This window comes from Oncorhynchus tshawytscha, linkage group LG07 (genome assembly GCF_018296145.1).
Source record: "Oncorhynchus tshawytscha isolate Ot180627B linkage group LG07, Otsh_v2.0, whole genome shotgun sequence".
Taxonomy (NCBI): Eukaryota; Metazoa; Chordata; class Actinopteri; order Salmoniformes; family Salmonidae; genus Oncorhynchus; species Oncorhynchus tshawytscha.
Genome location: NC_056435.1, coordinates 72,870,410 through 72,892,068, shown reverse-complemented (window position 1 = coordinate 72,892,068; position 21,659 = coordinate 72,870,410).

Here is a 21,659-nt window from a genome sequence, read left to right as displayed (position 1 = left end):
TTCAAAGCCATCTGGCTCCTATAGATAACCATTAACACTTCTGATGTAAAAAACAGTCTCTATCAACCCCTCAGATACTATAGTCTTACTTCTGATGTAAAAACCAGTCTCTCTCAACCCCTCAGATACTATAGTCTTACTTCTGATGTAAAAACCAGTCTCTATCAACCCCTCAGATACTATAGTCTTACTTCTGATGTAAAAACCAGTCTCTCTCAACCCCTCAGATACTATAGTCTTACTTCTGATGTAAAAACCAGTCTCTATCAACCCCTCAGATACTATAGTCTTACTTCTGATGTAAAAACCAGTCTCTATCAACCCCTCAGATACTATAGTCTTACTTCTGATGTAAAAACCAGTCTCTATCAACCCCTCAGATACTATAGTCTTACTTCTGATGTAAAAACCAGTCTCTCTCAACCCCTCAGATACTATAGTCTTACTTCTGATGTAAAAACCAGTCTCTATCAACCCCTCAGATACTATAGTCTTACTTCTGATGTAAAAACCAGTCTCTATCAACCCCGCAGATACTATAGTCTTACTTCTGATGTAAAAACCAGTCTCTATCAACCCCTCAGATACTATAGTCTTACCTCTGATGTAAAAACCAGTCTCTATCAACCCCTCAGATACTATAGTCTTACTTCTGATGTAAAAACCAGTCTCTATCAACCCCTCAGATACTATAGTCTTACTTCTGATGTAAAAACCAGTCTCTATCAACCCCTCAGATACTATAGTCTTACTTCTGATGTAAAAACCAGTCTCTATCAACCCTCAGATACTATAGTCTTACTTCTGATGTAAAAACCAGTCTCTATCAACCCTCAGATACTATAGTCTTACTTCTGATGTAAAAACCAGTCTCTCTCAACCCCTCAGATACTATAGTCTTACTTCTGATGTAAAAACCAGTCTCTATCAACCCTCAGATACTACAGTCTTACTTCTGATGTAAAAACCAGTCTCTCAACCCCTCAGATACTATAGTCTTACTTCTGATGTAAAAACCAGTTTAATCTCAACCCCTCAGATACTATAGTCTTACTTCTGATGTAAAAATCCAGTCTCTATCAACCCCTCAGATACTATAGTCTTACTTCTGATGTAAAAACCAGTCTCTATCAACCCTCAGATACTATAGTCTTACTTCTGATGTAAAAACCAGTCTCTATCAACCCCTCAGATACTATAGTCTTACTTCTGATGTAAAAACCAGTCTCTATCAACCCTCAGATACTATAGTCTTACTTCTGATGTAAAAACCAGTCTCTATCAACCCTCAGATACTATAGTCTTACTTCTGATCTATCATGTCTCTAGGATAGCAATGTTCCAAGTTTAACCCAGAATCCAACACTAGGTTTAATCTGTATCCAGGAAACCGGCCCGTAGTGTGAAGTTTATAGTGCATCTGAAGATGGATCCCAGAGGGTTTCTACAGTACACATTAGAAATGATAGTCCCAGAAGGTTTATACAGTACATATTAGAAATGATAGTCCCAGAAGGTTTATACAGTACACATTAGAAATGATAGTCCCAGAAGGTTTATACAGTACACATTAGAAATGATAGTCCCAGAAGGTTTATACAGTACACATTAGAAATGATAGTCCCAGAAGGTTTATACAGTACATATTAGAAATGATAGTCCCAGAAGGTTTATACAGTACACATTAGAAATGATAGTCCCAGAAGGTTTATACAGTACACATTAGAAATGATAGTCCCAGAAGGTTTATACAGTACATATTAGAAATGATAGTCCCAGAAGGTTTATACAGTACACATTAGAAATGATAGTCCCAGAAGGTTTATACAGTACACATTAGAAATGATAGTCCCAGAAGGTTTCTACAGTACACATTAGAAATGATGCCGTGGTCTTGTGACAGTTCCAGGGTTCCGAGATTCCACTGTGAATGACCGACAGGTAAGGTAAGAATATTCCTTTGAACTTGAGTCATAAACAATTCATTACACTGTAACAACACTTCTCTTTTTTATAAGTATTTGGTCACATGTCACACTGGAGCAAGATTAAAGTAAAACTAATCTCTCTTATTTTAATCCATTTTCCACATCGCAACTCTGATCAATGGAAGCGTTTATTTTCCTAGTTAAATCAAGACACTGTTGAGTAGCTGGCAAGCACACACGAGATTTGTTTATGAGGATTAGTGACTATAAAGCCTTTTGTTTAGCCTGGCTCTGGCACAAATCAGTCCGGTGCTGATATCGAGTGTGACTAAAGTACTAACTATCCACAGTCCCCTCCCCGATTTCAATCGTCGGGGGACAACTAAAATCAGATCTCACTCAGTGGAGATCGAAGCCGTCCCTGAGCCAGCGTCTGGTAGCCCATAGGTTAAAGGTCACTGAAAAGACTTTGCCACAAGCAGCGCCGAAGATTATGGGCGTGATCGAACGGATCGCTTTTGTCAAATCGGTGACTTTCAAAGTGTGTTGCATTATGGGAATAAAAATGGTCAGACTTGCGCCTAATGTGTAGACTGCGTAAGCTTGACATAAATCACGTGATCATGGGTCGTGAAGTTTTGACTGCTGTCGACTAGAAGTTCCTGGAAGTTGCTCTTCACTAACTTCCTCCTGCAGCCATCTTCTGCACTGTGGGAGGATCTATTGTCAACCAATCATGAGGGTGTTTTTTTTGTTTTGACAAATGTAATCTTTGAGTCTCTCAATTCAATTCAAAGGGCTGTTTTGGCATGGGAAACATATGTTAACATTGCCAAAGCAAGTGAAATAGATAATAAACAAAAGTGAAATAAACAATGAATAGTATAAACATTACACATTTTATCTCGTTCTCTCTTTCTTTCTCTATCGATTTAAAAAATATATATACTTTTTATTTTACCTTTTTATTTAATTAACCAGGTAGGCCAGTTGAGAACAAGTTCTCATTTACAACTGTGACCTGGCCAAGATAAAGCCAAGCAGTGCGACACAAACAACAACACAGAGTATCACATAAACAAACATACAGACAATAACACAATAGAAAAAGTCTATATACAGTGTGTGCAAAAGGCATGAGGAGGTAAGGCAATAATAAGCCAATAGTAGCTAAGTAATTACAATTCAGCAAATCAACACTGGAGTGATAGATGTGCAGATGATGATGTGCAAGTAGAAATACTGGTGTGCAAAAAAGTAAACAGAAACAATATGGGGAAGAGGTAGATTGGATGGGCTATTTACAGATGGGCTGTGTACAACTTCAGCGATCGGTTAGCTGCTCAGATAGCTGATGTTTAAAGTTAGCTGATGTTTAAAGTTAGTGAGGGAAATATAAGTCTCCAACTTCAGCGATTTTTGCAATTCGTTCCAGTCATTGGCAGCAGACAACTGGAAGGAAAGGCGACCAAAGGAGGTGTTGGCTTTGAGGATGACCAGTGAGATATACCTGCTGGAGCGTGTGCTGGTGTTGTTATCGTGACCAGTGACTTTACTCCTTAACTTTGGTCAACAGCCTTGTCACTAAAACTAGTCCATTGAGATGCACGATTTCCCACAGTCACACAGTGTATCTGCACAAGTTTGCTTCATGGCTTTACAGCGTGGTAACCAGGGAACCAAAACAATGGAGAAAGTTGAACCTCGGGCTTCAACTGTTTTAGCTGTTGCAGAAATGTACCCACTATGCTTTTATCTTTCTGCCTCTATGTCATATCGCTGAATCTACCTTTAACTATAGGCAGGCTTCCATTGACCCAGATTCAAAAGCATTGTGATATACTAAGAAATTATGATAAATATGAAGTGGAAACATATTTTCTAAAGATAGACATTATTATCCAGGGGGGGGGGTTATTTTTAATTTTATTTTGTCTAACTTTCTTTATTTGGACAAATGATGATGGAAACGGTGTCTTTAGGGTGGCAGGTAGCCTAGTGGTTAGAGTGTTGGACTAGTAACCGGAAGGTTAGATCAAATCCCTGAGCTGACAAGGTTAAAAAAAAAAAAATCTGTCCTTCTACCCCTGAACAAGGCTGCTCCTAGGCTGTCATTGTAAATAGGAATTTGTTCTTAACTGACTTGCCTAGTAAAAAAAAAAAAAAAATGTTGTTGTTGAATAAATCATGTTGGAAATTGAGTTTTTTAGAATAAATGATGATTCACAAATCATTTTGAAGGTACGCGTGGCACGTGATGTCATCACGTGAATGTAAAGCTCCAGTCCACTCTAAATGCCTACTGCCTGCAAAATATGTTTAAACTAACATCCTTATTTAAGCAGTGGTGTAAAGTAATTAAGTAAAAAATACTTAAAAGTATCTGTACTTTACTATTTATATTTTTGACAACTTTTACTTTTACTTCACTACATTCCTAAAGATGTTAATGTACTTTTTACTCCATACATTTTCCCTGACACCTAAAAGTACTCGTTACATTTTGAATGCTTAGCAGGACAGGAAAATGGTCAAATTCACACACTTATCAAGAGAACATCCCTGGTCATCCCTACTGCCTCTGATCTGGAGGACTCACTAAACAGAGAACATCCCTGGTCATCCCTACTGCCTCTGATCTGGAGGGCTCACTAAACAGAGAACATCCCTGGTCATCACTACTGCCTCTGATCTGGAGGACTCACTAAACAGAAACATCCCTGGTCATCCCTAAATGCCTCTGATCTGGAGGACTCACTAAACAGAGAACATCCCTGGTCATCCCTACTGCCTCTGATCTGGAGGACTCACTAAACAGAGAACATCCCTGGTCATCACTACTGCCTCTGATCTGGAGGACTCACTAAACAGAGAACATCCCTGTTCATCCCTACTGCCTCTGATCTGGAGGACTCACTAAACAGAGAACATCCCTGGTCATCCCTACTGCCTCTGATCTGGAGGACTCACTAAACAGAGAACATCCCTGGTCATCTCTACTGCCTCTGATCTGGAGGACTCACTAAACAGAGAACATCCCTGGTCATCCCTACTGCCTCTGATCTGGAGGACTCACTAAACAGAGAACATCCCTGGTCATCCCACTGCCTCTGATCTGGAGGACTCACTAAACAGAGAACATCCCTGGTCATCCCTACTGCCTCTGATCTGGAGGACTCACTAAACAGAGAACATCCCTGGTCATCCCTACTGCCTCTGATCTGGAGGACTCACTAAACAGAGAACATCCCTGGTCATCTCTACTGCCTCTGATCTGGAGGACTCACTAAACAGAGAACATCCCTGGTCATCACTACTGCCTCTGATCTGGAGGACTCACTAAACAGAGAACATCCCTGGTCATCCCTACTGCCTCTGATCTGGAGGGCTCACTAAACAGAGAACATCCCTGGTCATCCCTACTGCCTCTGATCTGGAGGACTCACTAAACACAAATGCATATTTTTTAAATGTTGTGTTGGAGTGTTCCCTTCACTATCCGTGAATAAAAACAATTAAAATGGTTCCGTCTGGTTTGCTTAGTATTTATATTTAGTATTTGTATTTATTATTGATCCCCTGCCAAGGCAGCAGCTACTCTTCCTGGGGTTTATTACAGATCCCCATTAGTTCCTGCCAAGGCAGAAGCTACTCTTCCTGGGGTTTATTATGGATCCCCATTAGTTCCTGCCGAGGCAGCAGCTACTCTTCCTGGGGTTTATTATGGATCCCCATTAGTTCCTGCCAAGGCAGCAGCTACTCTTCCTGGGGTTTATTATGGATCCCCATTAGTTCCTGCCAAGGCAGCAGCTACTCTTCCTGGGGTTTATTATGGATCCCCATTAGTTCCTGCCAAGGCAGCAGCTACTCTTCCTGGGGTTTATTATGGATCCCCATTAGTTCCTGCCAAGGCAGCAGCTACTCTTCCTGGGGTTTATTATGGATCCCCATTAGTTTATTATGGATCCCCATTAGTTCCTACCAAGGCAGCAATATTTATTATAAGGTTTAGTTGAGGTTTAGGGTTTAGTGAATGATATGTCCCAAATACAACGCTCTTAGTTTTATATATATTTAGGATGAACTTATTCCTTGCCACCCATTCTGAAACTAACAGCAGCTCTTTGTTAAGTGTTGCAGTCATTTCAGTCGCTGTAGTAGCTGACATGTATAGTGTTAAGTCGCTGTAGTAGCTGACATGTATAGTGTTAAGTCACTGTAGTAGCTGACATGTATAGTGTTAAGTCGCTGTAGTAGCTGACATGTATAGTGTTAAGTCTGTAGTAGCTGACATGTATAGTGTTTTATAGTAGCTGACATGTATAGTGTTAAGTCGCTGTAGTAGCTGACATGTATAGTGTTAAGTCAAGTAGCTGACATGTATAGTGTTAAGTCCTGGTAGTATTGTTAAGTGCTGTAGTAGCTGACATGTATAGTGTTAAGTCGCTGTAGTAGCTGACATGTATAGTGTTAAGTCAGCTGCTAGCTGACATGTATAGTGTTAAGTCGCTGTAGTAGCTGACATGTATAGTGTTAAGTCGCTGTAGTAGCTGACATGTATAGTGTTAAGTCGCTGTAGTAGCTGACATGTATAGTGTTAAGTCGCTGTAGTAGCTGACATGTATAGTGTTAAGTCGCTGTAGTAGCTGACATGTATAGTGTTAAGTCGCTGTAGTAGCTGACATGTATAGTGTTAAGTCGCTGTAGTAGCTGACATGTATAGTGTTAAGTCGCTGTAGTAGCTGACATGTATAGTGTTAAGTCACTGTAGTAGCTGACATGTATAGTGTTAAGTCATTATCATACACAGAGGGCTTGTAAGTATGTATTTCACGGTAAGTTCTACACCTGCTGTATTCGGCGCATATGACAAATAAAGTTTGATTTGATTTGGTAGGCCTGATCACCGACAACGATGAGACAGCCTGTAGGGAGGAGGTCAGAGACCTCAATGTGATCAAGGCAAAGGAGATGATTGTGGACTACAGGAAAAGGAGGACTGAGCATGCCCCCATTCTAATCGACGGGGCTGCGGTGGAGTAGGTTGAGAGCTTCAATTTCCTTGGTGTCTACAATTACCAACAACCTATCGTGGTCCAGACACTCTAAGACAGTCGTGAAAAGGGCACGACAAAGCCTATTCCCCCTCAGAAGACTGAAAAGATTTGGCATAGGTCCTCACATCCTCAGAAGATTCAACCGCTGCACCATCGAGAGCATCCTGACGGGTTGCATCACTGACTGGTATGGCAACTTCTCGGCCTCCAACCGCAAGGCACTAGAGGCTAGTGCGTACGGCCCCAGTACATCACTGGGGCCAAGCTTCCTGGCACCCAGGACCTCTATACCAGGCGGTGTCAGAGGAAAACCTTACAAATTGTCAAAGACTCCAGCCACCCTAGTCATAGACTGTTCTCTCTGCTACCGCACGGCAAGCGGTACCGGAGCGTCAAGTCTAGGACCAAAAGGCATTTTAACAGCTTCTACCCCTAAGCTATAAGATATTTACAATGTCCCAGGTGACAAAGCGGTCTAAGGCACTGTATCTCAGTGCAACAGGCATCACTACAGTCCCTGGTTCGATTCCAGGCTGTATCACATCCGGCCGTGATTGGGAGTCCCATAGGGCGGCACGCAATTGGCCCAGCGTCTTCCGGGCCGTCATTTTAAATAAGAATTTGTTCTTTAACTGACTTGCCTAGCTAGATAAAGGTTAAATCAAATAAATACATAAGACTCCTGAACAGCCAATCAAATGTCTACCCAGACTATTTGCATTGCCCCCCACCTTTTTCTATGCTGCTGCTACTCTCTGTTTATTATCTATGCATAGTCACTTTACCGTACCTACATGTACATATTATCTCAATTACCTTGACTAGCCTTGCCCCCGCACATGACTCTACACCAGTACCCCCTGTATATATATACATATATAGCCTCGCTACTGTTATTTTACTGCTGCTCTTTAATTATGATATATATACTACAGTTGAAGTCGGAAGTTTACATACACCTTAGCCAAACACATTTAAACTCAGTTTTTCACAATTCCTGACATTTAATCAATCCTAGTAAAAATGACCTGTTTTAGGTCAGTTAGGATCACCACTTTATTATAAGAATGTGAAATGTGAGACTAATAGTAGATTATTTATTTAAGCTTTTATTTCTTTCATCACATTCCTAGTGGGTCAGAAGTTTACATACACTCAATTAGTATTTGGTAGCATTGCCTTTAAATTGTTTAACTTGGGTCAAATGTTTTGGGTAGCCTTCTACAAGCTTCCCACAATAAGTTGGGTGAATCTTGGCTCATTCCTCCTGACAGAGCTGGTGTAAGGAGTCAGGTTTGTAGGCCTCCTTGCTGGCACCTTTTCAGTTCTGCCCACACATTTTCTATAGAATTGAGGTCAGAACTTTGTGATGGCCACTCCAATACCTTGACTTTGTTGTCCTTAAGACATTTTGTCACAACTTTGGAAGTATGCTTGGGGTCATTGTCCATTTGGAAGACCCATTTGTGACCAAGCTTTAACTTCTGACTGATGTCTTGAGATGTTGCTTCAATATATACACATATTTTTCCTCCATCATAATGCCATCTATTTTGTAAAGTGCACCAGTCCCTCCTGCAGCAAAGCACCCCCACAACATGATGCTGCCACCCCCGTGCTTCACGGTTGGGATGGTGTTCTTCGGCTTGCAAGCGTTTTCCCTCCAAACATAACGATGGTCATTATGACCAAACAGTTCTATTTTTGTTTCATCAGACCAGAGAACATTTCTCCAAAAAGTACGATCTTTGTCCCCATGTGCAAACCGTAGTCTGGCTTTTTAATGGTAGTTTTGGAGCAGTGGCTTCTTCCTTGCTGAGCGGCCTTTCCGGTTATGTTGATATAGGACTCGTTTTACTGTGGATATAGATACTTTTGTACCCGTTTCCTCCAGCATCTTCACAAGGTCCTTTGCTGTTGTTCTGGGATTGATTTGCACTTTTTGAACCAAAGTACGTTCATCTCTAGGAGACAGAACGCGTCTCCTTCCTGAGAGGTATGACGGCTGCGTGGTCCCATGGTGTTTATACCTGCGTACTATTGTTTGTACAGATGAACGTGGTAACTTCAGGGATTTGTAAATTGCTCCCAAGGATGAACCAGACTTGTGGAAGTCTACCATTTTTTTCTGAGGTATTGGCTTATTTCTTTTGATTTTCCAATGATGTCAAGCAAAGAGGCACTGAGTTGGAGGGTAGGCCTTGAAATACATCCACAGGTACACCTCCAGTTGGCTCAAATCATGCCAATTAGCCTATCAAAAGCTCTAAAGCCATGACATCATTTTCTGGACTTTTCCAAGCTGTTTAAAGGCACAGTCAATTTAGTGTATGTACATTTCTGACCCACTGGAATTGTGATACAGTGAATTATAATAATCTGAAATAATCTGTCTGTAAACAATTGCTGGAAAAATGACTTGTGTCATGCACAAAGTAGATGTCCTAACCGACTTGCCAAAACTATAGTTTGTTACCAAGGAATGTGTGGAGTGGTTGAAAAACAAGTTTTAATGACTCCAACCTAAGTGTATGTAAACTAGTTTTAATGACTCCAACCTAAGTGGATGTAAACTAGTTTTAATGACTCCAACCTAAGTGGATGTAAACTAGTTTTAATGACTCCAACCTAAGTGTATGTAAACTAGTTTTAATGACTCCAACCTAAGTGGATGTAAACTAGTTTTAATGACTCCAACCTAAGTGTATGTAAACTTCCGACTTCAACTGTATATTAATATTTATTTTACTTATCTATTTTTTACTTAACACTTATTTTTCTAAAAACTGCACTGTTGGTTAAGGGGTTGTAAGTAAGTATTTCAATGTAAGGTCTACACCTGTTGTATTTGGCGCATGTGACAAAAACAATTTGATTTGACACTTCTACTATTAATACACATTAGGGTGGTCTGAGACGACCTGCCTGACCAGTTACCTGCCTGACCAGTTACATACCTGACCAGTTAATACACACTGGGGAGGTCTGAGACGACCTGCCTGACCAGTTACCTGCCTGACTAGTTACCTACCTGACCAGTTAATACACACTGGGGTGGTCTGCCTGATCGACCAGTTACATACCTGACCAGTTAATACACACTGGGGTGGTCTGACCTGCCTGACCAGTTAATACACACTGGCCTGACCAGTTACCTGCCTGACCAGTTACATAGCTGACCAGTTAATACCTGCCTGACACTGGGGTGGTCTGACCAGTTAATACACGGGGTGGTTTGAGGCGACCTGCGACCTGCCTGACCAGTTAATACACACTGGGGTGGTCTGAGACGACCTGCCTGACCAGTTACCTACCTGACCAGTTAATGCACACTGGGGTGGTCTGAGACTCGTACACAACAACCTTGACTGATATAGGCTCCACCTCCACAACTGATGCCTGTCGGGGTTTGCTTTGGTTTGGTCAACCTTAATAAACACGCAAACACATAGACACACACACACACACATACTCTGTCTCTCTCTCTCTCTCTCTCTCTCTCTCTCTCTCCCTCTCTCCCTCTCTCGCTTTCGTTCTCTCTCTCTCTCTCTTCACCTCTCTCTGTCAAGCACAGAATTAATTACTAACAGGTCAGTGAGATCAATGAACTGTAGCCAACAGGCAAATGCGGCTCCATGCTAATCTTATTGTAAAGGTCATTCCCTTTCTATTTACAGGTGGAGCCAACAGGGCAGGCCAGTCAAAAAGCCCTGGGTTAGGACATGTGGAGGCTGGTGAAAGGAGCAATAGGAGGATAGGCTCATTGTAATGGCTGGATCGGAATCAATGGAACGGTATCAAACACATCAAACACATGGAAACCACATTTGACTCCATTCCATTCCAGCCATTACAATGAGCACAATAGCTCCTCCCACCAGCTGCCGCTGATGTGGAGCAGGAACATGTGCCAAACAGAGACAGAGAGATAAGAGGCGAGAGAGAGACAGAGAGATAAGAGGAGAGAGAGAGATAAGAGGAGAGAGAGAGAGAGAGAGAGACTGTGGGAGAAAGAGAGAGACTACCTATCTACACAACAACCTTGACTGATAGAGGCTCCACCTCCACAACTAATGCCTGTCGGGTTTGCTTTGCTTTGGTCAATCTTAAACACACACACACATTCAATCACGAGGCAGCAAAGCCAAAGGAACTGAGTAACATTAAGAAATGATATGGATGGAAGGAATGTAGTTTTAGAAACCTACCAAAAAACAACTAGGCAACAAATTCAATCCCTTTTAGACAACTTCCTGGACAAAATGTTCCACTGTAATAGTGAAGGTGTAAACCTGGCAGCAGAAAACCTAAACAGTATATTTGATCTCTCAGCTTCCCTATCAAATCTAAAAATCTCAAATAGAAAATGGAAGAAAATGAACAACAATGACAAATGGTTTGATGAAGAATGCAAAAATCTAATAAAGAAATTGAGAAACCTGTCCAACCAAAAACATAGAGAAAGACCTGAGTCTACACCTTCACTATGGTGAATCACTAAAACAATACTGAAATACACTACGGAAAAAGAAGGAACAGCACGCCAGAAATCAGCTCAATGTAATTGAAGAATCCAGAGACTCTAACCACTTCTGGGAAAATTGGAAAACACTAAACAAACAACAACACAAAGAATTATCTATCCAAAATGGAGATGTATGGGTAAACCACTTCTCCAATCTCTTTGGCTCTATAACAAAGAACAAACAGCAAAAACATATACATGATCAAATACAAATGTTAGAATCAACTATTAAAGACCAGAACCCACTGGATTCCAGAACACACTGGATTCCAGAACACACTGGATTCCAGAACCCACTGGATTCCAGAACCCACTGGATTCTCCAATTACCTTGAATGAACTACAGGACAAAATAAAAACCCTCCAACCCAAAAAAGGCTTGTGGTGTTGATGGTATCCTTAATGAAATGACCAAATGTACAGACAACAAATTCCAATTGGCTATACTTAAACACTTTAACATCCTCCTCAGCTCTGGCATCTTCCCCAATATTTGGGACCAAGGACTGATCACCCCAATCCACAAAAGTGGAGACAAATTTGACCCCAATAACTACCGTGGGATATGCGTCAACAGAAACCTTGGGAAAATCCTCTGCATTATCATTAACAGCAGACTCGTACATTTCCTAAGCGAAAACAATGTTCTGAGCAAATGTCAAATTGGCTTTTTATCAAATTACCGTACAACAGACCATGTATTCACCCTGCACACCCTAATTGACAACCAAACAAAACAAAACAAAGGCAACGTCTTCTCATGCTTTGTTGATTTCAAAAAAGCCTTTGAATCAATTTGGCACGAGGGTCTGCTATTCAAATTGATGGAAAGTGGTGTTGGGGGGAAAACATACGACATTATAAAATTCATGTACACAAACAACAAGTGTGCGGTTAAAATAGGCAAAAAACACACAATTCTTCCCACAGGGCCGTGGGGTGAGACAGGGATGCAGCTTAAGCCCCACCCTCTTCAACATATATGCCAATGAATTGGCGTAGGCACTAGAAACGTCCGCAGCACCCGGCCTCACCCTACTAGAATCTGAAGTCAAATGTCTATTGTTTGCTGATGATCTGGTGCTTCTGTCACCAACCAAGGAGGGCCTACAGCAGCACCTAGATCTTCTTCACAGATTCTGCTAGACCTGGGCCCTGACAGTAAATCTCAGTAAGACCAAAATAATGGTGTTCCAAAAAAGGTTGCCGGGACCACAAATAAAAATTCCATCTAGACACCGTTGCCCTAGAGCACACAAAAAATACATACCTCGGCCTAAACATCAGCGCCACAGGTAACTTCCACAAAGCTGTGAACGATCTGAGAGACAAGGCAAGAAGGGCATTCTATGCCATCAAAGGGAACATAAATTCAACATACCAATTCGGATTTGGCTAAAAATACTTGAATCAGTTATTGAACCCATTGCCCTTTATGGTTGTGAGGTCTGGGGTCCGCTCACCAACCAAGAATTCACAAAATGGAACAAACACCAATTTGAGAGACTGCATGCAGAATTCTGCAAAAATATCCTCTGTGTACAATGTAGAACATCAAATAATGCATGCAGAGCAGAATTAGGCCGATACCCACTAATTATCAAAATCCAGAAAAGAGTCGTTAAAGAGTCGTTCTACAACCACCTAAAAGGAAGCGATTCCCAAACCTTCCATAACAAAGCCATCACCTACAGAGAGATGAACCTGGAGAAGAGTCCCCTAAACAAGCACAATTACACCCAACCAAATCATGTGAAAACAAAAAGATGATTACTTGACACATTGGAAAGAATTAACAAAAAAACAGAGCAAACTAGAATGCTATTTGGCCCTAAACAGAGAGTACACAGCAGCAGAATACCTGACCACTGTGACTGGCTCAAAATTAAGGAAAGCTTTGACTATGTACAGACTCAGTGAGCATAGCCTTGCTGTTGAGAATGGCCGCCGTAGGCAGACATGGCTCTCAAGAGAAGACAGGCTATGTGCTCACTGCCCACAACATGAGGTGGAAACTGAGCTGCACTTCCTAACCTCCTGCCCAATGTATGACCATATTAGAGAGACATATTTTCCTCAGATTACACAGATCCACAAAGAATTCGAAAACAAATCCAATTTTGAAAAACTCCCATATCTACTGGGTGAAATTCCACAGTGTGCCATCACAGCAGCAAGATTTGTGACCTGTTGCCACGAGAAAAGGGCAACCAGTGAAGAACAAACACCATTGTAAATAGAACCCATATTTATGCTTATTTATTTTCCCTTTTGTACTTTAACCATTTGCATATCTTTACAATTCTGTATATAAACATAATATGACATTTGTAATGTCTTTATTGTTTTTGAACTTCTGTGAGTGTAATGTTTACTGTTAATTTTTATTTGTTTATTTCACTTTTGTATATTATCTACCTCACTTGCTTTTGCAATGTTAACATATGGTTTCCATGTCGATAAAGACCCTTGAATTGAATTGAATAAGAGAGAGAGAGAGAGAGAGAGAGAGAGAGAGAGAGATGAGAGGAGAGGAGAGGAGAGGGAGAGGAGAGGAGAGGAGAGGAGAGGAGGGAGAGGAGAGGAGAGGAGAGGAGAGGGAGGAGAGGAGAGAGGGAGAGGAGAGGAGAGGAGAGGGAGAGGAGAGGAGAGGAGAGGAGAGGAGAGGAGAGGAGAGGAGGGGAGAGGAAAGGAGAGGAGAGGAGAGATCCCTGTAAAATATCTGTTTCATCTTTATCTTCCCACATTATTATTCTGATGATGTAGTTCCAGAGCCGTGCTGTCCACCTGAGTGTAAGGCACAATGGTCTTCATTACTCTCCAGAAGAATGCTTAGTCACTGATACTGAAACCTTACCTCTCTACTGAAATGATCTGTCATAATAACTCAATATGTGTGTGCTAACTGACTGTAACAGTGAACTAATTTATTTCTGACTAACAGTGAACTACTTCATATCTGACTGTAACAGTGAAGTCATTGTTATCTAACTGTAACAGTGAAGTCATTGTTATCTGACTGTAACAGTGAACTACTTTATATCTGACTGTAACAGTGAAGTCATTGTTATCTGACTGTAACAGTGAAGTCATTGTTATCTGACTGTAACAGTAAACTACTTTATATCTGACTGTAACAGTGAAGTCATTGTTATCTGACTGTAACAGTGAACTACTTTATATCTGACTGTAACAGTGAAGTCATTGTTATCTGACTGTAACAGTGAACTACTTTATATCTGACTGTAACAGTGAAGTCATTGTTGTCTGACTGTAACAGTGAAGTCATTCCTAACTGACTGTAACAGTGAACTAATTTATTTCTGACTAACAGTGAACTACTTCATATCTGACTGTAACAGTGAAGTCATTGTTATCTAACTGTAACAGTGAAGTCATTGTTATCTGACTGTAACAGTGAACTACTTTATATCTGACTGTAACAGTGAAGTCATTGTTATCTGACTGTAACAGTGAAGTCATTGTTATCTGACTGTAACAGTAAACTACTTTATATCTGACTGTAACAGTAAACTACTTTATATCTGACTGTAACAGTGAACTCATATTATCTGACTGTAACAGTGAAGTCATTGTTATCTGACTGTAACAGTAAACTACTTTATATCTGACTGTAACAGTGAAGTCATTGTTGTCTGACTGTAACAGTGAACTACTTTATATCTGACTGTAACAGTGAGTTCACTTTGGGGGGTCAGGTAGCCTAGTGGTTAGAGCATTGGGACAGTAACCAAAAGGTTGCTGGATCAAATCCCGAGCTGACAAGGTAAAAATATGTCATTCTGCCCCTGAACAAGGCAGTTAACCCACAGTTCCCCAGTAGGCCATCATTGTAAATAAGAATTTGTTCTTAACTGACTTGGATTCTCATCAAGGTCCTGTTATCTGTTAGTCCTTGAAACTCAGGGCCCCAGGAGGAATGATCATGTGACTCTCCCCTCTCTCATCTCCTCTATCTGTCCCAGGGTCAGCCAGCCGGTAGAGTAAACACACCACAGAGGTAGTGGCGTGTTTGTGTGTGTAAAGGTCAGAGGTGGTGTACATCCTCATGTTTCTTCTACTGCATTATAACAATGTGGTGATTTTACATTTTCACACAAGACTTCTCACAGAAAAGGAAACCCATCGTCAAATGCTGAGACAAGAGAAACGGACCTTTTTAGTAGGACTCAAATGATCAGAATGACTATTACAGTTTGCTGAACTGCATTATCTCAAAGAACATTGACCCAGTCTTGACAAACAAACTTTTTTTTGTGATTGCAAGATCTACGAAACCGTTCCATTATTACAAGGAAAACACACAATACAAACTTTCCTGTATTCAACCAGGAAACACAAGAATTTCACACAATTTGTCACCACCATTAGTGTTTCAGAGTAACGGGGTGTATCTTTGGTCTGTGAGTTAAATTATTATTATTATTATTTTTTTTACTGTTTTACTTCTTTCAGTCTTTGCCGTCGTGGATCAGTTTTCTAGAAACTGTCTTCTTTTGTTCATCCAGGTATTTATGGAAACATGTTTGGCAGGAAAATAACTTTCCAAAAGTCGAATGTCAAAAGTCATTTGTCAACTTTGGGCAACAAGAAATTATGCTATATTATGCATTAACTGTAATTTAGAGGTGTTTTCTTATGCTGAGAGGGAAACCTTTGAGGCTGTGAGGCCTGCTGAACTATAATGAGACTGTGAGGCCTGCTGAACTATAATGAGGCTGTGAGGCCTGCTGAACTATAATGAGACTGTGAGGCCTGCTGAACTATAATGAGACTGAGGCCTGCTGAACTATAATGAGACTGAGGCCTGCTGAACTATAATGAGACTGAGGCCTGCTGAACTATAATGAGACTGTGAGGCCTGCTGAACTATAATGAGACTGAGGCCTGCTGAACTATAATGAGGCTGTGAGGCCTGCTGAACTATAATGAGACTGTGAGGCCTGCTGAACTATAATGAGGCTGAGGCCTGCTGAACTATAATGAGACTGAGGCCTGCTGAACTATAATGAGGCTGTAAGGCCTGCTGAACTATAATGAGACTGAGGCCTGCTGAACTATAATGAGACTGAGGCCTGCTGAACTATAATGAGGCTGTAAGGCCTGCTGAACTATAATGAGGCTGTGAGGCCTGCTGAACTATAATGAGACTGTGAGGCCTGCTGAACTATAATGAGGCTGTGAGGCCTGCTGAACTATAATGAGACTGAGGCCTGCTGAACTATAATGAGACTGAGGCCTGCTGAACTATAATGAGACTGAGGCCTGCTGAACTATAATGAGGCTGTGAGGCCTGCTGAACTATAATGAGACTGTGAGGCCTGCTGAACTATAATGAGGCTGAGGCCTGCTGAACTATAATGAGACTGAGGCCTGCTGAACTATAATGAGGCTGTAAGGCCTGCTGAACTATAATGAGGCTGAGGCCTGCTGAACTATAATGAGGCTGTAAGGCCTGCTGAACTATAATGAGGCTGTGAGGCCTGCTGAACTATAATGAGACTGAGGCCTGCTGAACTATAATGAGACTGAGGCCTGCTGAACTATAATGAGACTGAGGCCTGCTGAACTATAATGAGACTGAGGCCTGCTGAACTATAATGAGACTGAGGCCTGCTGAACTATAATGAGACTGAGGCCTGCTGAACTATAATGAGGCTGAGGCCTGCTGAACTATAATGAGACTGAGGCCTGCTGAACTATAATGAGACTGAGGCCTGCTGAACTATAATGAGACTGAGGCCTGCTGAACTATAATGAGGCTGAGGCCTGCTGAACTATAATGAGACTGAGGCCTGCTGAACTATAATGAGACATTAGTAAAGTGGAACAGGTTGTTGAATACAAATGCCGTATCTTAATTTGACCCAGTTTCTCACAGCAACAGGAAATGCAAATTATTATTACTTTTATTATAATTTTTTTAGCAGGTTGACACCTTTTTCATTAGATCAAATCGAGTCTGGAATTTTTACGTGGAAATTACTTTAGAAGCCTTTTTTGGGAACACTTTAACTTGACACCCAGCATCATAAGTCTTTATGTCACGATCGTTGCCATGTCATACTATGTCATAGCAGCCGACATAGCTTGTAACAACACTGTCATGACCGATATATTGCAACATGCAACAAAGGACCTAAGAAACAAACTTTCAAAAGGAAGGAAACTTCTTGGCAGGGGGGGAAAACAATACATTTGAATAAATGTGGGTTCTGACACTCTTATGTAGGTGTCTTAACCAGCCGTAACATAACCCAATATATGTCACAACAGGTCAATATGTACGATATGTTTCATGACAGCTGTTATGACCATATTATGACATGGTTATGACGAGTTATGTCAGCTGTTATGACCATATAATGACATGTTTATGACAAGTTATGTCAGCTGTTATGACATGGTTATGACATGGTTATGTCAGCTGTTATGACATATTATGACATGGTTATGACGAGTTATGTCAGCTGTTATGACCATATAATGACATGTTTATGACAAGTTATGTCAGCTGTTATGACATGGTTATGACATGGTTATGTCAGCTGTTATGACATATTATGACATGGTTATGACGAGTTATATCAGCTGTTATGACATGGTTATGACGAGTTATGTCAGCTGTTATGACCATATTATGACATGGTTATGACGAGTTATATCAGCTGTTATGACATGGTAATGACATGGTTATGACAAGTTATGTCAGCTGTTATGACATGGTTATGACATGGTTATGTCAGCTGTTATGACCATATTATGACATGGTTATGACGAGTTATATCAGCTGTTATGACATGGTAATGACATGGTTATGACAAGTTATGTCAGCTGTTATGACATGGTTATGACATGGTTATGTCAGCTGTTATGACATATTATGACATGGTTATGATTATATCAGCTGTTATGACATGGTTATGACGAGTTATATCAGCTGTTATGACATGGTAATGACATGGTTATGACAAGTTATGTCAGCTGTTATGACATGGTTATGACATGGTTATGTCAGCTGTTATGACATATTATGACATGGTTATGACGTGCTATGTCAGCTGTTATGACATGGTTATGACAAGTTATGTCAGCTGTTATGACATGGTTATGACGTGCAATGACACTGGAAGTAAAGTAAAATGTTACCACCTTGATAAACCTTGAATACACACCTAATTCCTACTACAACAGGATGATCAAACTAAGATAGGGCTGGGATAGGGCTGGGATATGGCTGGGATAGGGCTGGGATAGGGCTGGGATATGGCTGAGATAGGGCTGGGATATGGCTGAGATAGGGCTGGGATATGGCTGGGATAGGCTGGGATATGGCTGAGATAAGGCTGGGATATGGCTGAGATAGGGCTGGGATATGGCTGAGATAATGCTGGGATATGGCTGAGATAATGCTGGGATATGGCTGGGATAGGGCTGGGATATGGCTGAGATAGGGCTGGGATATGGCTGAGATAGGGCTGGGATAGGGCTGGGATAGGGCTGGGATAGGGCTGGATAGGGCTGAGATAGGGCTGGGATATGGCTGAGATAGGGCTGGGATAGGCTGGGATAGGGTTGGGATAGGGCTGGGATATGGCTGAGATATGGCTGAGATAGGGCTGAGATATGGCTGAGATAGGGCTGGGATAGGGCTGAGATAGGGCTGGGATATGGCTGAGATAGGCTGGGATAGGGCTGAGATATGACTGAGTTAGGCTGAGATAGGGCTGGGATATGGCTGAGATATGGCTGAGATAGGGCTGAGATATGGCTGAGATAGGGCTGAGTTAGGGCTGATTAGGGCTGAGATGGGATAGGGCTGGGATTAGGCTGAGATAGGGCTGGGATATGGCTGAGATAGGGCTGGGATATGGCTGAGATAGGGCTGGGATATGGCTGAGATGAGGCTGAGATAGGGCTGGGATAAGGCTGGGATATGGCTGAGATAGGGCTGGGATATGGCTGAGATAATGGGGATTGGGATGAGGGCTGGGATATGGCTGGGATAGGGCTGAGATAGGGCTGAGATAGGGCTGGGATATGGCTGAGATAGGGCTGGGATAGGGCTGGGATAGGGCTGGGATAGGGCTGGGATATGGCTAGGGCTGAGATAGGGCTGGGATATGGCTGAGATAGGGCTGGGATATGGCTGAGATAGGGCTGGGATAGGGCTGGGATAGGGTTGGGATATGGCTGAGATAGGGCTGGGATATGGCTGAGATAGGGCTGAGGATAGGGCTGAGATAGGGCTGGGATAGGGCTGGGATAGGGTTGGGATATGGCTGGGATATGGCTGAGATAGGGCTGAGATAGGGCTGGGATATGGCTGAGATAGGGCTGGGATATGGCTGAGATAGGGCTGGGATATGGCTGAAATATGGCTGGGATAGGGCTGAGATATGACTGAGTTAGGGCTGAGTTAGGGCTGGGATATGGCTGAGATATGGCTGAGATATGGCTGAGATATGGCTGGGATAGGGCTGAGTTAGGGCTGGGAGTTAGGGCTGAGTTAGGGCTGGGATAGGGCTGGGATATGGCTGGGATATGGCTGGGATATGGCTGAGATAGGGCTGGGATATGAGCTGAGATAGGGCTGGGATAGGGCTGGGATAGGGCTGGGATAGGGCTGGGATAGGGCTGGGATAGGCTGAGGGGTTGGGATAGGCTGGGATAAGGCTGAGATAGGGCTGAGATAGGGCTGGGATATGGCTGGGATATGGCTGGGATATGGCTGGGATATGGCTGGGATAAGGCTGGGATAGGGCTGAGATATGGCTGAGTTAGGGCTGAGTTAGGCTGAGTTAGGGCTGGGTAGGGCTGAGATAGTGCTGAGATAGAGCTGGGATAGGGCTGGGATAGGGCTGAGATAGAGCTGGGATATGGCTGAGGTAGGGCTGAGGTAGGGCTGGGATATGGCTGAGGTAGGGCTGGGATAGGACAGCGGTAGGACTGAGGTAGGGCTGAGATTCTAATGACAAAGACGCATGCATACACATTCACATTTCAAGTCATTTAGAAGACGGTCTTATCCAGAGCATACGTTTTCATACTGGTGGCGCTATGCTCTACCAACTGAGTCACACGGGACACACACTTATTCTCCTGGCAGAGACAAGGGCCCTCCAGGCCCCCTGAGGCCCTGACCTCCCTGACATAGTATTCGGTCCAGAACAACCAGCTGGACATTCCTTAAACGGCTCGATTGGCCGACCCCTCTCAGACCCTCCCAAGCAAGGTTGCATGTGGCCGGCCACACACACACACACACACACACACACACACACACACGCACACGCACACGCACACGCACACACACATTCAAGGATGACCTTGAAAGGAACATTTTGAAAGTTTTAGCTGACCCTCTACCAGTCAACATAATAACCCTCTACCAGTCAACATAATAACCCTCTACCAGTCAACATAATAACCCTCTACCAGTATTAATGACATGACATTCTATTGCAGACGTTTCTGCAACTCTTTTAAGTATATTCTTCTGTAAATACTCTTCCTGAATAAAGACCAGTAATATGTGATGCCTTTGATCTGGTGAAGTTATTTTTAACCCTCTACTGGTCAACATAATAACCCTAACCCTCTACCAGTCAACATAATAACCCTCTACCAGTCAACATAATAACCCTCTACCAGTCAACATAATGACCCTCTACCAGTCAACATAATAACCCTAACCCTCTACCAGTCAACATAATAACCCTCTACCAGTCAACATAATAACCCTCTACCAGTCAACATAATGGCCCTCTACCAGTCAACATAATAACCCTAACCCTCTACCAGTCAACATAATAACCCTCTACCAGTCAACATAATAACCCTCTACCAGTCAACATAATGACCCTCTACCAGTCAACATAATAACCATAACACTCTACTAGTCAACATAATAACCCTCTACCAGTCAACATAATAACCCTCTACCAGTCAACATAATAACCCTAACCCTCTACCAGTCAACATAATAACCCCAGCCCTCTACCAGTCAACATAATAACCCTCTACTGGTCAACATAATAACCCTCTACCAGGCAACATAATAACCCTCTACCAGTCAACATAATAACCCTAACCCTCTACCAGTCAACATAATAACCCTAACCCTCT